At 39.5% G+C, this 22,088-nt stretch overlaps 1 protein-coding gene across 3 annotated transcripts in view; it reads right to left on the reverse strand.

Annotated features, from left to right (window-relative positions):
* sema4ba (sema domain, immunoglobulin domain (Ig), transmembrane domain (TM) and short cytoplasmic domain, (semaphorin) 4Ba) overlaps positions 1-21,251 on the reverse strand; it is a 44,584-nt gene extending 23,333 nt beyond the window's left edge. Inside the window, exon 1 of one of the 3 annotated variants that reach the window (XM_072385813.1) lies at positions 21,172-21,251. The gene's annotated coding sequence lies outside the window, so the exon portion shown is untranslated. Of the gene's footprint in view, positions 1-13,692; positions 13,875-21,171 lie in introns of those variants that run through there. The other 2 variants (XM_072385814.1, XM_072385812.1) reach the window with 2 other exon arrangements.
* Between the last annotated feature and the right edge of the window lie 837 nt (positions 21,252-22,088).

Genomic DNA, 22,088 nt, shown 5'->3' on the forward strand with positions numbered 1-22,088 from the left:
TACCTTCCCTGCACTGTTAATATGAGTTACAGCAGAGTCTTTCACAAAGGAGGAAATAACTTTTATATTTAACTAAACAGGGAAATTCCCAGCACTCTGCCAGTAACTTCCTGTAATAAAGCTCCTGGTATACAGTAAATATATCCCTATAAATACACATCACTGACTGCCAAAGCTGACCCAAAGACAGAACTTCTTATAAGAGTGTGAGTAATATAAATAGCAACGTTGCTGAAACAGGTGGCACCGCCATTAACATTTGCTATTCCAGGAGAATAGAATAGGTCAAGGCTCCACAAGCAGTCTGTTCACTAAAGCGTTGACTGATTAATACGACCTCTTGGCATGCCTGTCATCTTAAGAAGCCACCTGTACACATGCACACACGGGTCGTCTATGTCACGCCCCTGAATTAACCCAGGTCACATGTTTCCACATGTGGCCTTCAAACTGTGGTCAGTGCCTACCCCTCCTGCCCCTTGGACAACTCTACATCACTGAAGGACTGTCAGATGTGTGACGTAGCACAGGCGAGACGCGAAGGATATCACCTGTTAGTTGAAACTTCAGTGGAAGAGCACGTCTGCACATTTGGACATTGGTTGGGGAGTTGTGTGGGCGTGTGATGATGACATAGGCTTCGCCTGAACTGGTCCCAATGACTACTTACTTATTGTGCAACTACATGTATAATCATTCAGATTTGATAACCATGAGTACCACATGACTACACTCCCATAACTCAATAAGCTTTAAGTGAATCAGCATTACAGGAAATGCTAAATAGCACAACCTTGCCTAAAGTATAATGACTCAGTGATAACAGAAGTAGGTCCAGTCGTAACTGATGGTATATAAGTCCAAGTTCGTCCATCAGTTAGAATTACACTCTGTTTGTGTTGTTTGTTTATGATTGGACTAATACTTTCTGGTAATATACTCACAGTTTATAAAGTCTTCGACTTTTCTTAAGGTTTAATGGCCCAACCTGGTTGGGAAAATCACAAAATGACTACAACTTGCATGGAAAGTAAGGCCCAAACTTAGAGTTGCAGGTGCAACACAATCCATCTTCCATTTAAATTCTTGATTCTGACTTTGTCTAAAGAAATATCTTTTCTATCGAGCCCGACCCATTTTACATTCAATCCCCAGACCCAGCCAAGAATAATTAATGGCTCACTCATCCATAAGTGAACTGTACAGCAGTAATTATGACCATATGCTATTCCAAAGACTTTTAATTGCCTAATTAAAATCTTATTAAACTATTGTACAAAGATAAGGGACATTTTGAACTTAAGTTTCAGGGTGGTTTAATTTATCAAGGTTGCTTCTCCCCTGGGGCTTGTGATACCAGGTCAAAAATGGTTAATTTGATCACAGTTCCTAAAGCATCAAATTTGAAGCAAACAGAAGCTAGGAATATAACAACAGATTATTGTAATATATGGCTGGGAAAGTGGTTGAGCACATTTCATCAGTTTCGTCTTTTGGAACCTACAGTCCTTAAATCAACCCCGTCTCAGAGGTTAAAATATATGAAATGATATTCAATTTCATTCAATTTGCCCTCTGTAATTTCCATAACAGATGTGGAGGCTGTAGAAGCAGCTCACTGATGAAATGTAAAGTAGAGGAACTGCTATGTCTGTCGCCATGTCTGCTATTACTATTAGTGGGGTGTATGAGGAAAAAAGCAGCAGGAGCTCTGTGACAGACAGAAGTTCATTAATACTGAGAAGGACGAGGATGAAGAGAACCAAATGAAAGGACAAAAACTCTTTGCTACTGATGGTCTCCCCATCAAACGTCTACATTAAAACTTGTGGGATAGACAGAAATTACCTTAGAGTGACTAATCTCACCAAACGATGCTGTGAGATCTTTGCCTCTCCTGTCTTTGTTTTTTACTTCTTGGCACTTCAGCTAAATCTTCTGTCAAAACACATCTGACAGGGCCTTAACCTATCTTAAGATTACAAACATGTTGACATTATTAAACCCTCGAGCCTGAGGGACTGAGGAGAAGTGGGAAGAAGTTTGTATTTTTTCTCTCCGCACCCTTTTCAGCTTTTAGTGTAAGATGATCCACTTTTAGGAAGGAGCCTGTACTGTTGATCTTGCTGGGATGGCCTATTTCTTTTCTACACTCTTTTTTACTGTAGTCACACCCTCTGCTGGGAAAAGAAAGATCTATATCTTTATTCAGTTTTCTCATAATAAACCATCTGTAATGTACACACTCCCGTTCTAAGTTAGCAACACATTTGAATATGCAACTGGTTGATGCAAACATAAGAAAATGAACCTCATTCTCCTTTTATTCATAATGCTCTGTTATCAAAATTTTGATTACTTCAGATGTGAAGTCACATCTGTACACCATCCTGATCTGAAAATTTTCTGTGCTGCGAGATATCCTAACATTTGGTGAAAAGGCAGAAATGGACACTGCTGCTTTCACCACAGCTGTTTTTGATTCCTCTTTCTTACGGCAAATAATCTGTCTGTGCTTTCATCTTTCAAATACAAAGAAACAGAGGTTGTATTTCTTTACTCAAAGGGATGGTTGACAGCAAATGGTCCAATAGGTGATCATGTTCATGCATTTGGCATGAACATGATCGCTTTAATCCAAAACTTACTGAGGACATTTGTTTCATTCTAAAGGTTCAAAATCATCACAGGTTTTACATGATAATTGTACCTTCAATAACTTTGAGGCAATTAGATAACAACTATAGGCTCACAGCTTTTTTTATATCTTTAAATGATCAAACCTACGAGCAGGATATATTTCATTGTAGAGTATGTTTTTATGAATCTATTTTAGCATTCTTTGTAATCCTTCATTATCCTGTTTTCTTCTAACTCTTTATTGGGATGTGTGGAAACAAGATGGTTCCTGGTTCAAGTCTTGGATGGGGACTTTCAGTGTGGCTGTTGCAAGTTTTCCCTGTGCCCACATGGGTTTTCTCGGGGAACTTTGCCTTTCTCCAAAACAGTTTGCAGTCTAAAAACATCCATGCTAGGCTATCAGGGGATTCTAAATTGACAATGAGTGTGATTGCTTTGTTTTTTTTATCTGTTTTTTATCTGTGTGATGGACTGGCGAGTCCATGGTGAATGAGGTATTTTTTTTGTCCGACAAGATCTACAACATAAAGGTACATTTAGTGCGGGTGCAGATTATTCTCTTGAAAGAACAGACAAGAAGGTACAAGAATTTTTTAGGATTTTCATCAAGAAAGCATACATACTTATTGGGCCCATAACCACACCTTCATTTCTTTGTGTTCGTATTAATAGATCACCACTATTTAAAGTAAAAGCGAGCAACTTTAAGAACTATATTCACTGCAATACAACTAACCAATTGCCACAGTCACAAAGTATATTGCCAAGCCTTACTGACTATTGGAATGAAGATGGCGTTTCTCTGAATGGTGAAATCTAAAACGGAAAGTGAATTAATAGTAAAAGTCTCTATCAGTTATTAAGCATGACCATATGCTATCCTGCCCTGTAAAAGCAAAAAAAAGGATCAATAATTATTTCATAGTAGAAACAAAAATAAAAAGTGTTTAAGATATCCAGGGCCTGTGTTTTTATGAAGGCTCCTGTCTGCTGCCAGACACAGGTGAAGAGCTGTTTCAGCCCTGGCTGCTGTAAGTAGGTCAGGCCTGTTGAAACATTCAGTCCCATTCGAAATGTCTCTACTTGTTTGCAATGAAATTCTGTTTGCATTTGCATGAGTGAAACATCTTCCCTGAAAATACAAACATGATAACCTGCGTCAACCTCGGGTGCTTTCCCTGTTTTTTCACAATTCAATTTATTCAAACTGATCATCCTGTAATACAAAATCTAAGCATGCTGAGGTTGATGTTTAAACACAAATATAAATATGTTACAATAACACCTCTCTGTCTGTCAAACACTGCATCTATTGACCAAATGGTTTTGTTAAGCTTTCCCTGACACCAGCTGTTATCAAACAGGAGAGAAGATTATGTGTTGCCTATGTCTATAACTTCCTGAAAACCAGCGATCCGAGCTATACACCAACTGTAGCTGTGACAGACCAGATGTACAGCGATAAAGGAGCATTACTTTCCAGCTCTCCTTTTCTCTTTTTTTTAAATATAATTACAGTGGAACTTATCAAACAACATCAATGCCTACCAAAGATTAGATTGTCTGATAATATGTACTGTTATCTTACCATCTTCATGTTATCTTGTAGTAATCATTACATGCCATCCTTTTCCATGGCGGCTGACTTTACACTACACTTTCCGGTGATGCAGATGGAAAATAAAAAATTGAATGAATCAATGTATGACCTGGTTAAACAGGTCTTATGTCAGGAAAAAAGTCTGAACCTTTAATCACAAAGAATTTTGAAGTCATGCTTGTGGACAATCAAACTGAAAAGGAGAACAATGTGCTGAATGATATTTGCTACCCATGTAAATTCATGGGCCACTCAATCAACAGAAAGGCATTGACACATTTATCCCCATTGAAATCGATTAGGCTGGTGTGGCATCCATGAAAGGCTGTAAACAAAGCGGCGTAGCTGTTCTCCCTTGATGTCCACAGCAACAAGCTGCATGCATTCCAGTAGCTTAGAGGCTTAAACAGAAGCTCGGGCTCTAGGCTATTGGGCAAGGAGCTGCACGCATCCATCACTGTGTGAGACCGATAAAAGGCTCAGTCTACGCTTCCCCACATGCTCCAGAGACAAGCCTTCAACAAAACTCTAGAGTTTCAAGTTCATGAAGCACATCATAACCTTCAAACAAGTAGGTGACATGCTGTTCCAGGTTTTACAAGACTTAGAAGTCTTTGCTCTTTACAGAAAGTGCTTAAGAAGATATTTGTCTGAACTAGTAAATGACGTCTTTGCAAAATGTTCTTGATAATCTGTTCAAATGACGTTTCTACCCAATAAAGCTATTAGAGCTTTCAGAATATATTTTAAAGACGGTCAAAATGGTTAAAACATTTAATCATGCATTCAAAGACTAGTTTTAGCAGCCATTTAGAGGAAAAATTAACACTTTTAAAGAAGCTTTCATGCGTTACTGTTTTTTTTTTTTTGTCTTTTTAAATCACAAGCAGAGCAGTGCTAGCCAGGGAATAGTTTGTCCATTCAAGCATGTGTAATCAGGTTCATGTTCACTCTTCAGTCATCTATTACACAGCCTATTTATAAAAGCACACTCTTTATAGCCTAATTATTTAGATTTTTTTATGCTCTGAGCTCAATGAACCTGCAGCCTCTGAGCCTTGGCAGACTGTATGGAGCAAAATAAAATATTTTCTATAATCTAAACTTTTCTCTTTTATACTTTATTTAAGTATTTACAGCTCTTAAAAACTTGTCAAACAGATGCCTTTTAAAGTCCCACTACTCTAAAGAAACACTTTTGAGGGATAGTATGTAAATGGTAAATGGACTTGTACTTGTATAGCGCTTTTCTAGTCTAGCTGACCACTCAAAGCGCTTCACTACATGCCGCATTCACCCCACTCACACACATTCATACAGCACGTCTTAGGGGATAACTACGTGCTTTCTAAGCATTCACACACATTCATACCCCCAATGATACACTGGGGGAGCAACGTGGGGTTCAGTGTCTTGCCCAAGGACGCTTCGACATGTATCCTGGGGAAGCCAGAGTCGAACCACCGACCTTCCGATTGGTGTGCGACTGCTCTTCCTCCTGAGCTACAGCTGCCTATGTAGTGATCTGAGGACACACTTGGAAACTGGAAGTCTGTCAACAACATCAATAATCTCTAAATCAAGTTCATGAGATACAAGTATACAAAAGGGAAGCAAGTGACAAATATGGGAAATCATTGTTCATGTTCCCCTGGTTGAACTGACTCATTTGTTTATCTTTCTCTGCGTGTCTTAAAAATCATCCATCGCAAGTCAGATCCTCTATTTTTTTTACCCTTTTGGCATATTGACCGCATTAGAATATCATTGTGGGGGTTAGATTGTCCCCTTTATGTTGAGTCTGAAAGTGGGGCAGCTGCCCCCCACATGAAGTGACCTCACTTAGTAAAGATCAATAGCAGCCAGCACATTCCTCAATCCAAGTCCTCAGCAATCACTTAAGCCTTGGTATCCCAGTCATCCAAGCCATCTTGTGAATCCTTAAGAACAATGATAGTTGGGGTAAATTCCAATTATTGACATCTAACATCCTAGACGACCAGATTTGACCTGTGGGGGCAGCGTATCTGGGAAGTCATAAAGGAGAGATGAGCTCTTTTCACTTGTCAGTATGAGCCAACAGGCAATGCTAATGCAGTCACTCAATGGCAACTCCAGAGTTGCTCAGTTTAGGTCTTAATATTGCATATTTGTACTCTGTACATTTTCACTGCACCTTTGCCCCCATTTAGTTTAACATCAAAATGTACACAGCTCTGCCCGCAGCAAAACAGTGGGCCTCACGTTGCTCCTTAGGCTAGATGATTTAATGGCTGGCTGATTGTTTTATTCTACTGGATGAGCATGATAGGGGATTAACAAACTATCAGATGACAGAGTTCAGTGTTCTTAGCTGGAGGTATATGGTAAGATATTGTATAGTCATATGATATGTTAACCCCTGTGCAGATTGAATCAATTGTTTCAGTTTAGATCATTCAAATGTTGTAAAGACAACCAATAATCTAGCACAACAGCTGTGCAGTCTGTAGTTTCATGTATTCTTAAATTAAGAACCCTTGAAGTTAATGTACCCCTGTGTTTGTAGCAGAAACCCACACCAGTGTGTGCTTGAGATGTAATCAGAGTCATGACATGTCCAAACGGCGCCCAGGCTATCAGAGCTGGATGTGTGTAGGTAGGAGCTGATGTCATGGAGAGATGAAGGTGAAATGATGTGTCACTAGAAAGCTGAGCCACCTATCTCAGAGCACGTAGCACATCTTCAGACAGCTTCACCTACTTTCACAACTTACAGAGGAAGGCAGGTTGACTGTGTTGCAACCACAGCACTAAACCAGCTGTTGATAACATACCATCTTTTCAACTATCAGATGTTGTTTCCGGTGAAACAGAAAAAAAGACTAATAATCACGGAGGCATATTCCCATAAACCAAAAAAAAAAGTTAAATTCCAGTTTACCGCAAATTATACCAGAACAAAATTGTGGGAACTGGTTGACAAAAGCATTCAAGTCTTAAATTAACAAATACTCACTCTGTCAAACAAACTCCCAAAGTCACTCATTTCCAGGAAAACTGAGTGGGTGCTCCAGCTGATGCTGCGCATTGATGTTAAGAAGCAAATAGTTCAGCTTATTATTTACAAACTATAGGGTACAAGGTCAACGACTTGACCCCAGAGAAGGGACTGGGTAAGTGGGCTTGTTTAGTTTGCAACAAAATGTGCACAAACAGAAATAACTTTTGATTGGCAAAAAAACAAAGTAAGATTTGTGCAGTATCACATACTTAAGAGAAAGCAGACAATCCGATTACTGACAATGACATGTCCATCTCACAGTATCCCTGTACTATAGCAAAGCATGTATTTTATTGAAGATACCCACCAACCACAGCAAGTCATATTGGGGGAAAAAGCTTCAACAGAGATACTCCCTGTGAGCTTAAACTGCACCTGCATGCTGAACAGTTTCATCCCCTCCAGATGTCTGGGGGCCTCGCTAGACCTCAAGCCAGCACATCTATAACTGTCTCCTCCACTGCCCAGACTCTGGTGGATGACTGCCAGAAAGAAAGCAGAGATGCAGGGAGATCCGAGCCATGCAGCCACTCACGCTCCACAAAAAGTGCTGAAAGAGGATGTAAGATGGCTTGGGTGCTGTGTCTTAATATATCACATCTTCAATCCAATCTGATGAATTATTCAAACCGTGCTATCTACTGTGCCTCTCACCTAAAACATCTGCCCTGCCAGCTTGTCTGCCAGTTCTGGCTTACACTCTGCTCTGCCACAGGAAGCTTTTAGTCTGCTGCTGTCCTGTGGCCTCCGTTCCATTTAACACTCTTCCTCTATCTCTATTTCCATCTTTTGGACTTGAGGCATAAAGCGTAAAGGAAAAGAGATCATGTTACTGTGTCAAGAAAAAAAAAAGGATCAGTCAGTGCAAATCTTTTAAAGAAGAACAGTAGGTTTGCTACTGTGCAAATATCTGGGTTGTTAAAGCTAAGGGAGGCACTCAGCTAACTACCTCATATGACCTGTCATCTGAACAAGAAAAGCCCGCAAGCACACAGAGATAGCAATCCCAGAACATCTGTATCAAAGGTATCCTTTATTTTATCTGAAATTTTAAATATTACAGGTGCACATTGATATAATCTGCATTGATCAAAGGCTTTTAAAAGTCTTGTATCAACCTAAAATGAAAAGTGGCAGGCTGATAAAGTCAAATTTGCCCTGGTTGTGGCTTTCATCAGGATTGTGTGCAGGAAGTAGAATTAAGTTTTCCATTTTGTTTGAAAATGTTTAATGAAAATGAAAAAGTGGCATCTTCTACATTTAAGTTAACGTTGAAAAAAATAGTTTTGTCTATGAACACGTTTATTTGTAAAGCACAATTAAAACAACCAGAGTTGACCGAAGTGCTGTTAATAACGATGCACAACAACAGCTGAAACTAGACAAAGCAAGCAAAAATAATGACGATAATGTTCATAGCTACAACAGTAGATACACGTTAAAAGCATGTCAAAGGAGAGAGAGACAACCTAAATCACACATCTTCATAACAGACAGCATAATTAGTTGCTAATACTGCTATGGTAAAGATTAGATGTTTTTTCCATGGAATAAGATAGGAAAATGTCTCCATATCGATAATCAGGAATAATCTATCTAATCAGGAATATGCACTCTTGGTAAATATGGAAAATGAAGACTGAAAAAGTGAGCGTGTTCCCGCCATTTGCCACATGAAGGTCAGTGTCAGTAAGTTGCTGGAGTTACCAGATCCAGCTCTCTTTTTGATTTAAACAAATTTTCAGGAAATATTCAACAATCTGAGAGCACTTCAGATGAACTATACTAGTGTGTAATTCACCTATGAGTTGGCTAACTATGCTCAATGTTTGCGTCTATAACCGTAAAAAAGAGGAAGCATGCAGGTAGCATCACATGTTTCCAGTCTGTACAAGTGAGGGTTAACTGGGTTGTTTATAGATTGAAGCAAAGCGTGAAATGACTAAACACCAGCATAACGCATATTTGTCATCTTCTTTTTTCACAGTTTTCATTCATATCGTTCAACAGTGAAACAGCCACCACTGTTTCTGTCCAAGGTTAGAAGAGAACAACATAGTCAGTATTTCAATAAATAATGAGCATGAAATATCTCACTGTAAACTTCTTTCCAGTGAAGAAAGCTACTGTGCATCAACATGAAAAGGCAGCAGAGCTTGTTTACAATGAGGCAATTAGACGTCTGTGATCAGAGAGCTACGGCAGGAATGTCTTCAAGGGTCAGTAGCACCATTAGCAGAGTAAAGGGCACAACCTGGAATGCTAGGAGATATCAAATCACAGCAGTGGGGGAGGGAGAGGCGGCTAAACAAGGCTCGGCTGGAGGCTCATTCAATCATGTCAACTACTCTTGTACTCTTGACAGGAAGGACACAAACATATACGACCATTAACGACAACAACCTGATGTACGTATGCTGCATGTGATCTTGCAGTCATCCCATAACTCCCAGGTTGAAGAACATGAAGGTACACATAGCTCTGTGAATTAAAATAGCACTTTATTATCAATCATATAGCATGCAAGAGGAGCAGATGTGAGGTCAAGGGTGGTGGCAGCGCATAGTGAGAAGACAACTTTGGAATTCTCACAACAGCATTTAAGAAATGCTGACATACATGAAAATAAACTCCACATGTTCTTGTGTACCATAAAAATGCACAACAAGGTCCCGGAGTGCTTCAAATGACGTACTTGGTGTGTGTTTCTTACGGGTTAAGAAGGCAGCTCCAAAACACTGGAGCGAACACAGTGATCTGGCCATGTTCCATGTCCACAGTCATTTCCCACATCATGGCACAGCACTAGACTGGGAATAAACAGAGGAGCCCGCTGGGCTCCCAGAATGCATGTTTGCAGAGTTCCCATCAGTGAGTACACAGTAATAGGACTCCCTGAAGGCCTGTGTTTAACCTTTAGGTTACAAGTGGCTAGCCGCTCCACAGTCCACTCCTCCTCTGCCTCAGCTATTAACCCTTTTCTCACTCTTCTTCATTCCAACATACAGTAAAAGGGGGTGTTAGATAAAAAAAACTATATCTGAGAAACATGTAGTGAATAAGAGATAAGAAAATAGCTACTAAATGGACTTTGTGGTGAGGTTGTTTGGTCAGCTGCCATTTTCAAGGTCTTGTCCTCACAAGAGTTGTGGGACCACACCCCCTCAATATAGAAATGGGAGGATGAGAACTACAAACTGCAGGCGCTGATCAAAAACATGTTATATGATTAAACCTTTACAAACGAAGCTTGTATTTTTCCCATGCAATTATTTATATATATATATATGTTTGTTTACAATTGTACAGTTTGTACAATGGGTTTTATGAGTTTTTAATCTATACTGGACAAATATGGGATGAAATGGAGCCATCAAGCAGTGAGAATGATAATGGTCCTCTCATTTCTTCACAATTGAAAGAGAAAAAGCACATATGGGTACATTAGATCTGGATACGAAAGCTAGGAAAGTTTCTCCAGCTGATAAAGTGGAACCAGAATTACAGCAATCGTTTCCAGGTGTTAGTGACTGGTCCAATTTGATGCCCAGCAGGGAATACTGGAGCCACACATTCAGAAAAATGCCATAGAATTCCGTGAATTCTGTGAAAATCAAACCTGTTCTGAAAACTTCAAGATGGACGAGAGCTTTGAAGTCAGTGTGTTAATAATACTGACACAATGTGACATTTTATATATATATATTTGAAGAAGATTTTTTTGTCAGAGTAATGTTACAGTTTTTGTCAATATACACGTATATAAACATCACAAAAAAAGTGAAACAACAGGATGTTAGACATTATCACTACAACAATATAGTATTTCACACCAATTTAACATAATGCTTCTTTGCACCATTCAGAGACAGAACAGCTTTTTTTTGGCCCATGTTTACTACAGTAAGCATATGTCCCATATTTGAGGGCAACATGTAATATTTTGGTTGAGGGCACCTTGCAATATTATAGTACATATATTTTGCTTAATTAGTGTTGTTGCCCTACAACTTATAGAACATACACGCAATGACAGGCCAAGAGTCAACCTGCCTACATAGATGAAGGAGGATCAGGGCAGACTACAGCTGAGAAAATACTCATGAGATATGCTGACAAAACAGAAATGTGCATGTGGCCAGAAGAGGTGATTAAGCTGAACTGATTTAGTTATCTGCCACAGGATGCTCGCAGCTTTAAGCTGTTTCACAACAGAGAGGACTTTTTTTTTTGTCAATTTTCCTTTTAGCAGGCTTAATGTTGTGTAGCATCAAGTACATCTCCAATTTGCAAAGACTGCTTTGGCATGAAAGGCTCTTTACGAAAGTAGCTGCCACCATGCCATGAACTATATTTTTGTGAAGTCTGCTTTTGAGCTATTGATATAACAGGCACCGTGTTTTACCAACGAGCCAGAGCTTCTCTGACAGCATCATACAAGGCAGTTCATTGTCAAGGCCGCCGGTATCCTGAATGCAACTGCCAGCTGTTTTCTTTGTGGATCAAACCAAAAGAAAACAGCAGAGCCAAGGTCAGCACAGACAAGCTTTTCACCCAGAGCAGACGGATGAATCTCCATATACAAGGCCGTAAAAAAAAAAAAAAAAAAAAAACATCTCACAAATGTGATAGCACAGTTGATTATATTCCACCCTCTTGCGGAAAAATCAGCTATTCTGAAAAATTCATGAAAGCTCCCATTTATTCTGGTTCTGCTGGGTGCTTGTTGATCACTTGAGAGTCTGTGTCTTTGTGAAAACTTGGTCTGGGAGGGTTAATTCTCATGTCCAACTGCCCTGTTAGACCGACACAGATAGGCTTTTAAGAGTGGTATCAAGTTTTCTGGAGGCTACATAAGATGACAGAGACAGATTTCCCTCTCGGGAAACTGAGAGGGGCTGGCATTGTTTCAAACACCCCCCAATTCAAAAAGATGTTTTGCTTATTGTTACCCCACTTGGCGGTTTGACCTTTGCTTTTGTAGAATTTGACTCTTGAAGGCTGTTTTTATATTTATCTTCTGAAGATCGAAAAATTCTCAGCACTCATATGAAATATGAGTTTAACACTGCGCATTCAGAGAACGTCGTAAAATATGTAACTTATGCATGCGTGATGTGGGAGCCTGAAACCTTTGGTGGACTTAGGCTGCAGTTAAATTCAAATGAGAACTATTTACATGTTCAAACATTCTGTATTTCTTAATCAGGTAAGTAAATGTAAAACATTTGAAAGAACACATAAGAGGTTATTCCTCAATTATTAATCATCTAATTTTAAATAAGCAAATAAAAACACTCCAAATATTCCCTTGTTGATTCACGGTCAGCTTTGTCACACTCTAATGGAACAGCACAACAGAGAAGAAGCCTAAGAGCTCGTAAAAAGGCACACAGTGTTGCACACTTGAAAGTAAGCAAAAAAGAGCATATGAAAGTCTTGTGTTGACCTCAGTGACTTGACAAACTTTTCCATTTATGATTTCTATCCATTAGCTGCCACCCACACCTTTGACAACTTTAGCATCAGTGTTGACTGTGCTGCCAGCAGTGTGTGGGTGAGAGATTTGAATTTCACACTGTAACACCTGATGCTTCTGTGTTGTTCCAGCATCACATCATGACCCCTATCCTGTTTCGCACTACAAAAACTTCTACAATTTCACTGTGCTAGCCCTCAACCACCTTACCCAGAGACTGTTGAAAATGTGTGTGGATATTTATACTCTGTCTTGCTTAGATCCATCAAATTTTCCACACTCCTCTGGGTTCACGCAAAGTTTCCGAGCTAAGAGAGATGTGTACGCACTCGCTGCCACATTCACTGACTCCTATCTACGGAGAGAGGCCCCACTCGCGGACAGTGCTCACTCCTGATGAGTTGTGGCTCAGCTTAAAGGGTCATCCTGTTCTGCTATGCTGCAGATACTCACACACAAGGCAGTAAGCCTAAAAATAGAAAACACACCCTGGTAAATACCTGTGATTTGAAAGAAAATAAGTACAAGACCAACATATCATAACGTAAAGGTGTCTCCTCTACATATACAATCAGCCTCAAATGAAGGCACAAGACGCATGCTCACGTACAGATGCTTGCACTCAGTCTGAGTCTTTAATGCCCCCCCCCTTTGCCCTGCTATCACCTTACGATAAAGACCTACTGGAGAGGCATGAGGGCTGTCTTGTGTTAGCTGACACCCACTTTTCCCTTTAAAGAGAGAAACCGACAACAGACCCCCACACAGGCTCGCTCATAAAAACTTTATAATTCTATAACAAGGAGATTATAGGCTAGCCAGGCATTACAGGTAACCAGAACTGCAGCGTCCTCGCATCAATAATTCATGCAGCCACGGCACCACACAGTTAATGAACAGAAGGGAAGTCTCTGAAACAGTATTACTTACTCTCTGTGTCAGTCAAGCATGAAACCAAAACTCACTTCAGATCTATAACAGGCTTCCTTATGGTGGCACAAAAACAGACCAATTCCTTCTCTAGGAAAAAGAAAATCCACATAAAATGCAGGTCAAAAGCTCTATTAGATGACAGCTCTGCGTCCGCAGTTCCACGTTCTCCCTCTCTGTGACACTGTGCAACACTATAGCCTGCCTCTGGCCTCTCAAAGTGGAGCTCCACCCATCGCACACACTCAGAGGGAGGAGAGATGGAGAGAGAAGCGGAAGGTTGACTCACTTTTATCTTTGCAAGGTTTTATGTCACTCATGTTTTCAGTTCTGCAATGAGCACTATGTAGGAAAGCTTAGTGATCAGGACCACTGAGACAAAATAATGAAAAATGAACAACAAAAGCTCTAACATATGAAAAATATACGAGAAGATGAATACAATCTCTACTGTCTTGTGTTTTTAAATACATCCATCAGCCTTAACATGATTTGTGGATGTTGTTTTGGAGACATTTCACCTAATTAAACATTAGTGTTGACCTGAGAGCAACAGTACTCCCAAAAAGTAGCTGCAGCCTCCCCCAGCAAGTCAGAGTGCTCAGACACACAGCAACCTGCCCAAAGTGTGGAGTCGATCTTCGACTCAGTAGCTGCTTCATACGTCAGAAGTCCTATCAACAAAAGCCTTATCATAAACTTTATCGTGTCTGGCACCATAAAACCTCCTAGAAGTTCAGTGTCTCTAACCCCATAGATAAGAGCAGTTTAAGTGGTTTGAGTAAAACAAACATAACATTAGGGTGGAGGACTAATTTCCCAACTCTATATCAGGCTTTAGTTTTTGTGGCTTTTTTTTTGTTGTAAAAAGCCATTGTGAGGTCATAAGACTTCTGAATATTTTTTTAAAGGGAGATTCCTTCAACCTTCGACCAAAAAAAATAACATGAACCACCCTTAAACGTAAAGCTGGAAGGAAACTGACAAAACTGTGATGCTCATCCTGCTCCCATTTTCAGCAACATGTGGTCGAGTTATGCCAGCATCAAGACAGATTTTGAAACTGCAAAGCTTTGTGTTAGAGTACCACATTTGCTGAGCTTTAAATGTGAAGAGTCACGACAACCAAACTCTTCACAGTTGAGCACGCTCATGCATGACCAAGTTGTAATAACGTTGAACACACACTTTTTTTTCTTTAATCTCTCCTGAGAGTTAGCAACGACTGCAGGTGTTTGCCTCTCAGCCAGCTGTTTGCATCGTCATAAAGCCCAACTTCAATCACTATAATTAGCATCGATCTTGGCCAGGACTTCCATGCAAAAGAGATTTTTTTGATCTCAGTGGATTTTTTCCTCGTCAGATAAAATTGAAAAAAGAAAGCCGTAACTTCAAGCAAACCAACAAACAATAATTTTGTTTGTGTGATCGTGGGAAGTTACACATCTTAAACGTCAAGGTGTGTGGCCATAAAAATCTCTTTTTTGACAGACTAATAAACTTCAACCTTGCTGTCAGAGACAAGAGGTCGGATTTCCTTTGACCTTTGAGGGTGAAATCAAAACATAAAGATTCTTTTTATTTTTATTCTTTCAGTAACATGCTAAACATATACTAAACAATAATCTGATTTTAACAAAAATCTTTACAAACCTTGTCTAACTGATCAAAAAAATCACAAGACAGTGTCAAATACAGCCACAAATTAAAATTATGCTTAATGAATGCAGTAAAGTTGCTAATATGCCTTCTATTTACATATAAGCACTTCTTAGAGGATCAAAAGGAACCCTTTTAAGGCACGTCGGAAAATATGTTTTTAGCAAGAATGTTATAGATTTACTTCAGCATAGGGGACATTCCTTCCTATACCCAAGTTAATCTGCAATAGCATAGACACGACAATCTGATTAGAACTTTATCTGAAATTCAAGGCATTGCAAAACAGCATATTTCAATTTTCCTTGGACAAGTCAACACATTACAGAAATTGGTGAAACATCCCCGGATATCCCCAGACAATGCCTACGTCTTACTATCTTAACGGTGCAGATGTCCTGCGATAGGTATGCGCAGCAGACTCTTCTTCATGTGACATTTGGCCATAAAGCAGTTGGAAAACAACGCTGGCTAGGACACTGGAAGAACAACAGTTGTGATGCAACGAAGTCTCAGAGGGGGGAAATTTTCATTATTTATGAAAAAAACACAAATTCACTGAGCTACATATAGTGTTTTGTGTTTTAAAACCAGCACAATAAATGTCAAATTATCGAAGAAAAGTCTGTGTTATATGTAAAAAGTACAGAATTGTGCATGTAGATTTTTTGATAATATGCTAATTAATGTACATGAAAGTGTTAAAGAAGTCTTGTCAAAGTGTTAGAGAATAACTTCACATGCGTGCTCCATAATTATTTCCTGGGTAAACAGAGAGAAGTGTAAGATAGCGGGGTGTTGAGACAGGGACGCCTGTTTCCAAAATAGCAGATGCTAATTATACACTTTAGGCAACTGCTAAGGAGGGAGTCACCATGCCAAGTTTGAGGTGTTGGGATTGTGAATGCCAGCTCAGTGTTTCTGTGTAAAGTCAGGATTCCATGCAGCCACCTTAGACGCTCTGAGCCTATAGCGAGGATCCTCACAAGATGTCTTATTTACAGCGACTATAAGACATACACTGACCTACTTTTGGTACCAGTGAAACACCTCTGGTAGAAGTGGACCACCTGCCACTGTCATGCAGTTTACCATTTCTAAATAATCCATAGGACAAAAAGGACCCCTACAGCAAAAGTCTAAACACGCGTCTCAGGCCAGCCAAACAGATGAGAACTGTCCTCTTTTGTGACCCGGTTAATGTGTTTGCTCTCAAAATGTCACTTCTCATTGTCAAAGCTCCCAGAGACTTCTAAATGCACTCCACCAGCTACAATTAACTAACATGGTAAGAACCAGTTGACAGTTGGAAACTTACTTCAGAGATGGCAGTTTGTTAACCTTGAATATAAAAAGATGGAGGATAATTGAGTGTGACCTTTGACAAATGAAAAGAATAAAAAAATGATGGCTTAATACCAGAGTTTGGATTTTCTAGAGAGTATTCTTAAATAATGTTATCATATTAATGTTTTGTGTTTAAGCTAATTGTTTTTTTTTATGTAATTAAAAATAATATATCTTCTTAAATGATTTTTGACAATGTCAGTACAAGTAAGTAAAACATGGTATTCTGAGCTGTGTAAGTAATCTCAAGTTTGGTAACTTTTCTGATTCTATGTGAAAATGGAAGTTGGACCACTTTCCAACCTCTCCACGTTTCTCACACAGCAAGCAGAAGCACTGACAGGCCGTTCTATATAAATGAATAACAGTCAGGGAATTAGAGCTCAGTGATAAGCCCTTGTGTTCCACATATTAGCCTAATGGAATCACACTAGATAACAGCACTACATTAGTTAAGAGCCATTAAGGCAGTAGCACTGAAAACAAATAAGACATTTTGCTACCTCAAATTTAAGTCCACAATTCACCTTTGTTTTTAAAAGCTACACTGTTTCACTGTGTCTTTGCCCTTTAAAGAACCCCCATCTTACATGAGTAGTGTATAAACGCAGCACTGTCCTCTGTGTTGAAATACTGTGATACTTTGGAGCATGTGATGGAAAAATGTGACAGACAAAACCATCTTGAGTGACTTCTTCCTTATTTGAGTTTATCTTCGCAGCTATGTGTCAATATGATGGACAGGTAACTGCACATTTGAAAGAATTCTTTCTTTCTTGTCTATCTTTTTCAAACGGAAGAAAGCACAACAACCTCTGTATATTTAGAGTAATAATACCACTGTTAACAAAAAGTAGAAACTTTAACACCATTTAGCATAACACCCCTGTGTTGTCAGCAGTTCATAGTAACAGTGGGGTAATTTTCAACTCTTCCTTTGAACATCTGTGCAGTGAAATCCCAGTAGTCAATTCGTGCAGTCAAGATCACACCTCTAACACCACCATTGCTTGCCCTCTGGCTTAAGGAAAATTACTGTAGTTCATTGTAAATAATTCTTAAGTAACACAAAGTTGTTGAAATCATCTTATTCCACACTTTCTGACAGAATCAGTTTCCTCCAAATCTTCATGAAACCTATGGGATGTTTTCACCGATTGAAACACAAGCTTTTTTTGAGTTCAATATTTTTCTCCTTTATGTTTCTTAACTTTAAATTTTGCTCACTCTCTCTTTATCTGGGATTTGTGGCCTTTAAAATGTGTTTTTAGAAACATACCATCAAATGGAAATCTTTTAGATGTCTTGTGGACATAAATTTTCACTAACATTTAACCTGATATATCTGGCATATCTGAATCTTTTGTGGGTTTGCACAAGGTTTGGTGCATAGCTTAATCTAAGTTCATAATGACAGACTCGCCCACTGACTGTTATTATGGCATCATGAGGTGAAAGACCTGTCCCAAATATCTTACATCCAGATGCATTTCAGCATGAGCAAGTTTGATTCACTTTTAAATCACTGCAAAAGTAATTCATTGTGAAAAAAAGGTAAGTTTCATCTACATGAGAAGCAGTTAGTTGCAACCTTACTGTATCACTTTATTGAACTAAAGCTCACCTTAAATAATTTGAATTGACCATATTTTCAGCTAATCAAAATACAAAAATCTCTCCCATTTTTAATGAAAGGTGGATGAGCTGAACAGGAAGGTACCAGCTGAGCTGGCAAAGTGTGACACACAACTGAGATGAGTGACTCATTTTGGCTTAGTGTGTGACCAGCATGTCGGATAGTGTGTAGACACCCAGCATGTGATCAATCACACCCTCTTCAGGCACACTGGTGTTTGAGGACGCTGTGATTGTTCATCCCCAATTTTGTGTTTGGTGAAAAATGAAGCTGTGCTGGCTCAGAATGACCCAACCAGAGGCTTTACCAGCCTCCTCTGAAGACATGAAGCTCTCCAGCAGAGAAGGTTTGTGGGATGAGTGCCCTCTGGCAGGTGGTGATGCCAGTGACCAAACCTTAGTGGGGTGTGTGAGTGCATTTCAGCCGTCTACAGTATGACTCACATCAGGTCATTTCATTAAACAGTTACGTGCATGTTCATTTTCTCTAAGTCATCTGCTACTCACTAGTCTGAAACTAATACTGGAGTTCCCAGCATTACATCACATGTTCACCACATCATCATAGTTTGTGGGACTGATAACCTCATGCTTTATTTCACAACTCGTGGTATGTTTTTTTCCTTAATCGTGCCCTATTTGCTACATTTTGTAAAATAAATAATATGTGATAGTTTTGACAGCCAAACTATTTATTCGATTAACAGTTTGTCCAACCAGAGCCAGTGGCACACCTCCAAAGCAAGAAGGCCTGTTTGAAATTCAACAGAGCAAGAGGAACAGCTCGAACGCTCCTCAGGTGGCCCACCATGTCCGTGGCAGCAGCTCAATTCTCCTGTATTTTCCAACACTGGTCCCCCTCCCCCACATACACACCTCCTCCACCACATACAGTAACGACTATGTTCCTTTTTTATCTGAGAACTTGGAACTCGTGTCAAAGAATAAACAGGTAGGCAGTATGACCTTTTACACAGTGAAATTGTTTATACAGCAGTAGATTTCCCTCTAAGATCACTGGTTCTATTAAGTCACTGTAGGCATGGCTATAAATCATACAGCAGCACAGTTCTCTAGAAACATTAGACTTACAGAGCTGCAGATCCATATAATGAGGTATTTCATATGAAACCTTATTCTTTACTTGGTGAGCACTTAAAATTCAAGTACATAATGAATCATACATAATGAAAAATAAATCATTTTTGTAGTTTCTTGACATAAAATTTAGCTCAAATTTTCATTGTTTCATTTCTTTCTTTCAAGCTTGTTTTGATATTTGTGTTTTGGCTCAGTTTGTTTGGCGTTGGATCCTGCTGCTCCAGTGTGACACCCAGTGGTTTCGCAAAGAGGTCGGTTTTCACCTTTAACAGATAAAAACTCCATGATGCAGTTCTTTTAAACCAAAAGTCAGAATTGTTAAAATCCTGTGGGTTTTCATTACGTGGATCTCGACGTGACGTTAATCGCCTCATCCTCTATTGCACTTTCTTGTGGGCCCTTAAACCAGCTCTCTTACGCATTTGTCCCACACTGAATTATTTCTAGAATATGGAAGAAAAGCATGGAAACAACTCCTTGATGAAGAAATCGGCCTCACACTGGTCATGCTTCACAGTTAAATTCTTTGCTGATGTGATAATATAATATCAAAACTGGTAAACCGATTTCACTTTCATCTGTCTATTAAATTAGGATAGGGGGCAGTAGCTAGTGAGCCTGTTTATAGCTAATGTAGCATAATAATTGTGTCAGGATTAATATACCGTGTAACCAAATACCTTAAACTACTTTCACTGTAAACATGACTCCTTACAATTAGAAAACTTGAAATAACCTGAAAAAGTTTTGCATGTTTTTTCCTTACTTAATGCAAGCTGAAATTCTTCTTCAGAAGACATGACGATCCCAAAAGGGTGACTGTGATTGTCAGACTTATTAGTTCATTAAGGCAGTTACTACTAAAGAGAATTGTTATACTCCTAATGCACTGTGCAGGGAAATGACCCAATGAGATGAAGGGATTGTGTTAGACAAAAGGAAAAAGGAAAAGACCGATGACTCAGATGGGGAAAATCCTAAAGATGAATTAGTTATAAAGCCATCTACATGTGGGGCAGACGAAGCATGAAATATTAACTTTGCATCTGATATAGAGCAAGAGTTGAGGTAAAAAATTAAATAAAATAAAAAGAACCACACAGGCTGTTTAAAGACAATGGAAGTGAGGGAAAAGTGTTTGATAAAGCATCTCTGTGACAAACTATTTATTTCAATTTAATTTCAGAGCGGTCAAAAATCTGCATGCAGATTACACCCACTGCTTGGTTCATCTCAGCTACACGACTCTCTCTGTACACGCCCAGTTTTTCTTTAGAGGAGAACAGGTCAAAGTGAGCCATATGTTTTAAGGAAGTAAGATTAATTGTTACCTGATGCAAATCTTTTCTTTTTTAGAACCAAAAGTACAACAAGAGCTGAGAAATTAAAATATATGTATGTGAAAATCATACTGAAATCTCTAAAACACTGCTCAAGAGATGAGAAATGATTTCACACCAAAGGTACTTGCAGTTTATCACAATACATGCTGAATTACCTCGGAGCCAGCACAGGGATCCGTCACATCTTTACCATGGAAACGAACACCATACCACATGCACATGCACTGAGAGAGCAATTGCCATGGCATCTAGCACCATGGCGACAAGAAGCTTTCAGCGAACAGATCAATTTACTCAGCAGCTAACTGGACACTCTGTCAAACCTCTGTCTATCATTTTCTTGCCCTCCTCTCTTTTTCCAATTAATTCCTCTGTCATGAGCCAGACAAATTACCTTTTATCAGCAGGGGACAAGGTCTTGCAGTGCTCAGTTCAAGTGTCTCTCATGCAAGTGGTTACAGCGGTAAAGAGGCTCTGTAGGAATCCCAGGAGATGCCCAAGGATGCAGCTGAGCCGGCATCGCACGCACGCATCCACCGCCACTATCAGCACTAGTGGCAGCAGCAGAAGCAAATCGGAAGGGGAGGGGAAGAAATATAAAAAAAGCAAGAGAGGGGGTTGTTCTGTCAGCAGCAGGAACATTACATCATAGGCTGGTTCTGTGGAAGGGAGGGAGAGGAGTGGACAGAGGAAGGGAGGTGCTCCTGGTGTCGGTACACTCGCTGTCAATGTTTTAGCAATGCACAGGTCCAGTTTTAATATTTATAATCTGGTGACTGTAAAATGCTTTAAGGGGTTAGAGTCAGCCCTGAGAAATAATCTAATCAACCGCTCCTGATTGTTGTACCATCACAGGGGTGTGTTGTCAGAATGGATGATGTACCCTATTATGTGGTCCATCCCTGTGGGGCAAAGACTCTGCGTGTGTGTGTGTGTGTGTGTGTGTGTGTCCAGTGCACGGGAGCCCACACAATGTCTACTCTGTGTTGTAATTCGATTGCGTGACCAGTGCCTACTTACCAGTGCTTACAAGGCATGCTGATATTCAACCTCTGAAAAGGTCATCTGAGATTCCTTGAGGCAGTTGTCAGTGAAAAGGTAAAACAGTTAAAGCACTGATTAATGTAAACTTGCCTGTCACAATAAATTTGTCAGAATCTGCTGCATGAATATGTCAATGCATTTGGATATATTTATGTGGCATATGTGTGCATAAAAATACTGGTATAATGGTCAACTTTTTCCAGAGGCCAGCTGTTAACTACAAGTTGGTGCAAATCATACCCCAACAATAGACAGAATCACATGACA

This window comes from Leuresthes tenuis, unplaced genomic scaffold (genome assembly GCF_036924035.1).
Source record: "Leuresthes tenuis unplaced genomic scaffold, fLeuTen1.0.hap1 SCAF_5, whole genome shotgun sequence".
Classification (NCBI taxonomy): domain Eukaryota; kingdom Metazoa; phylum Chordata; class Actinopteri; order Atheriniformes; family Atherinopsidae; genus Leuresthes; species Leuresthes tenuis.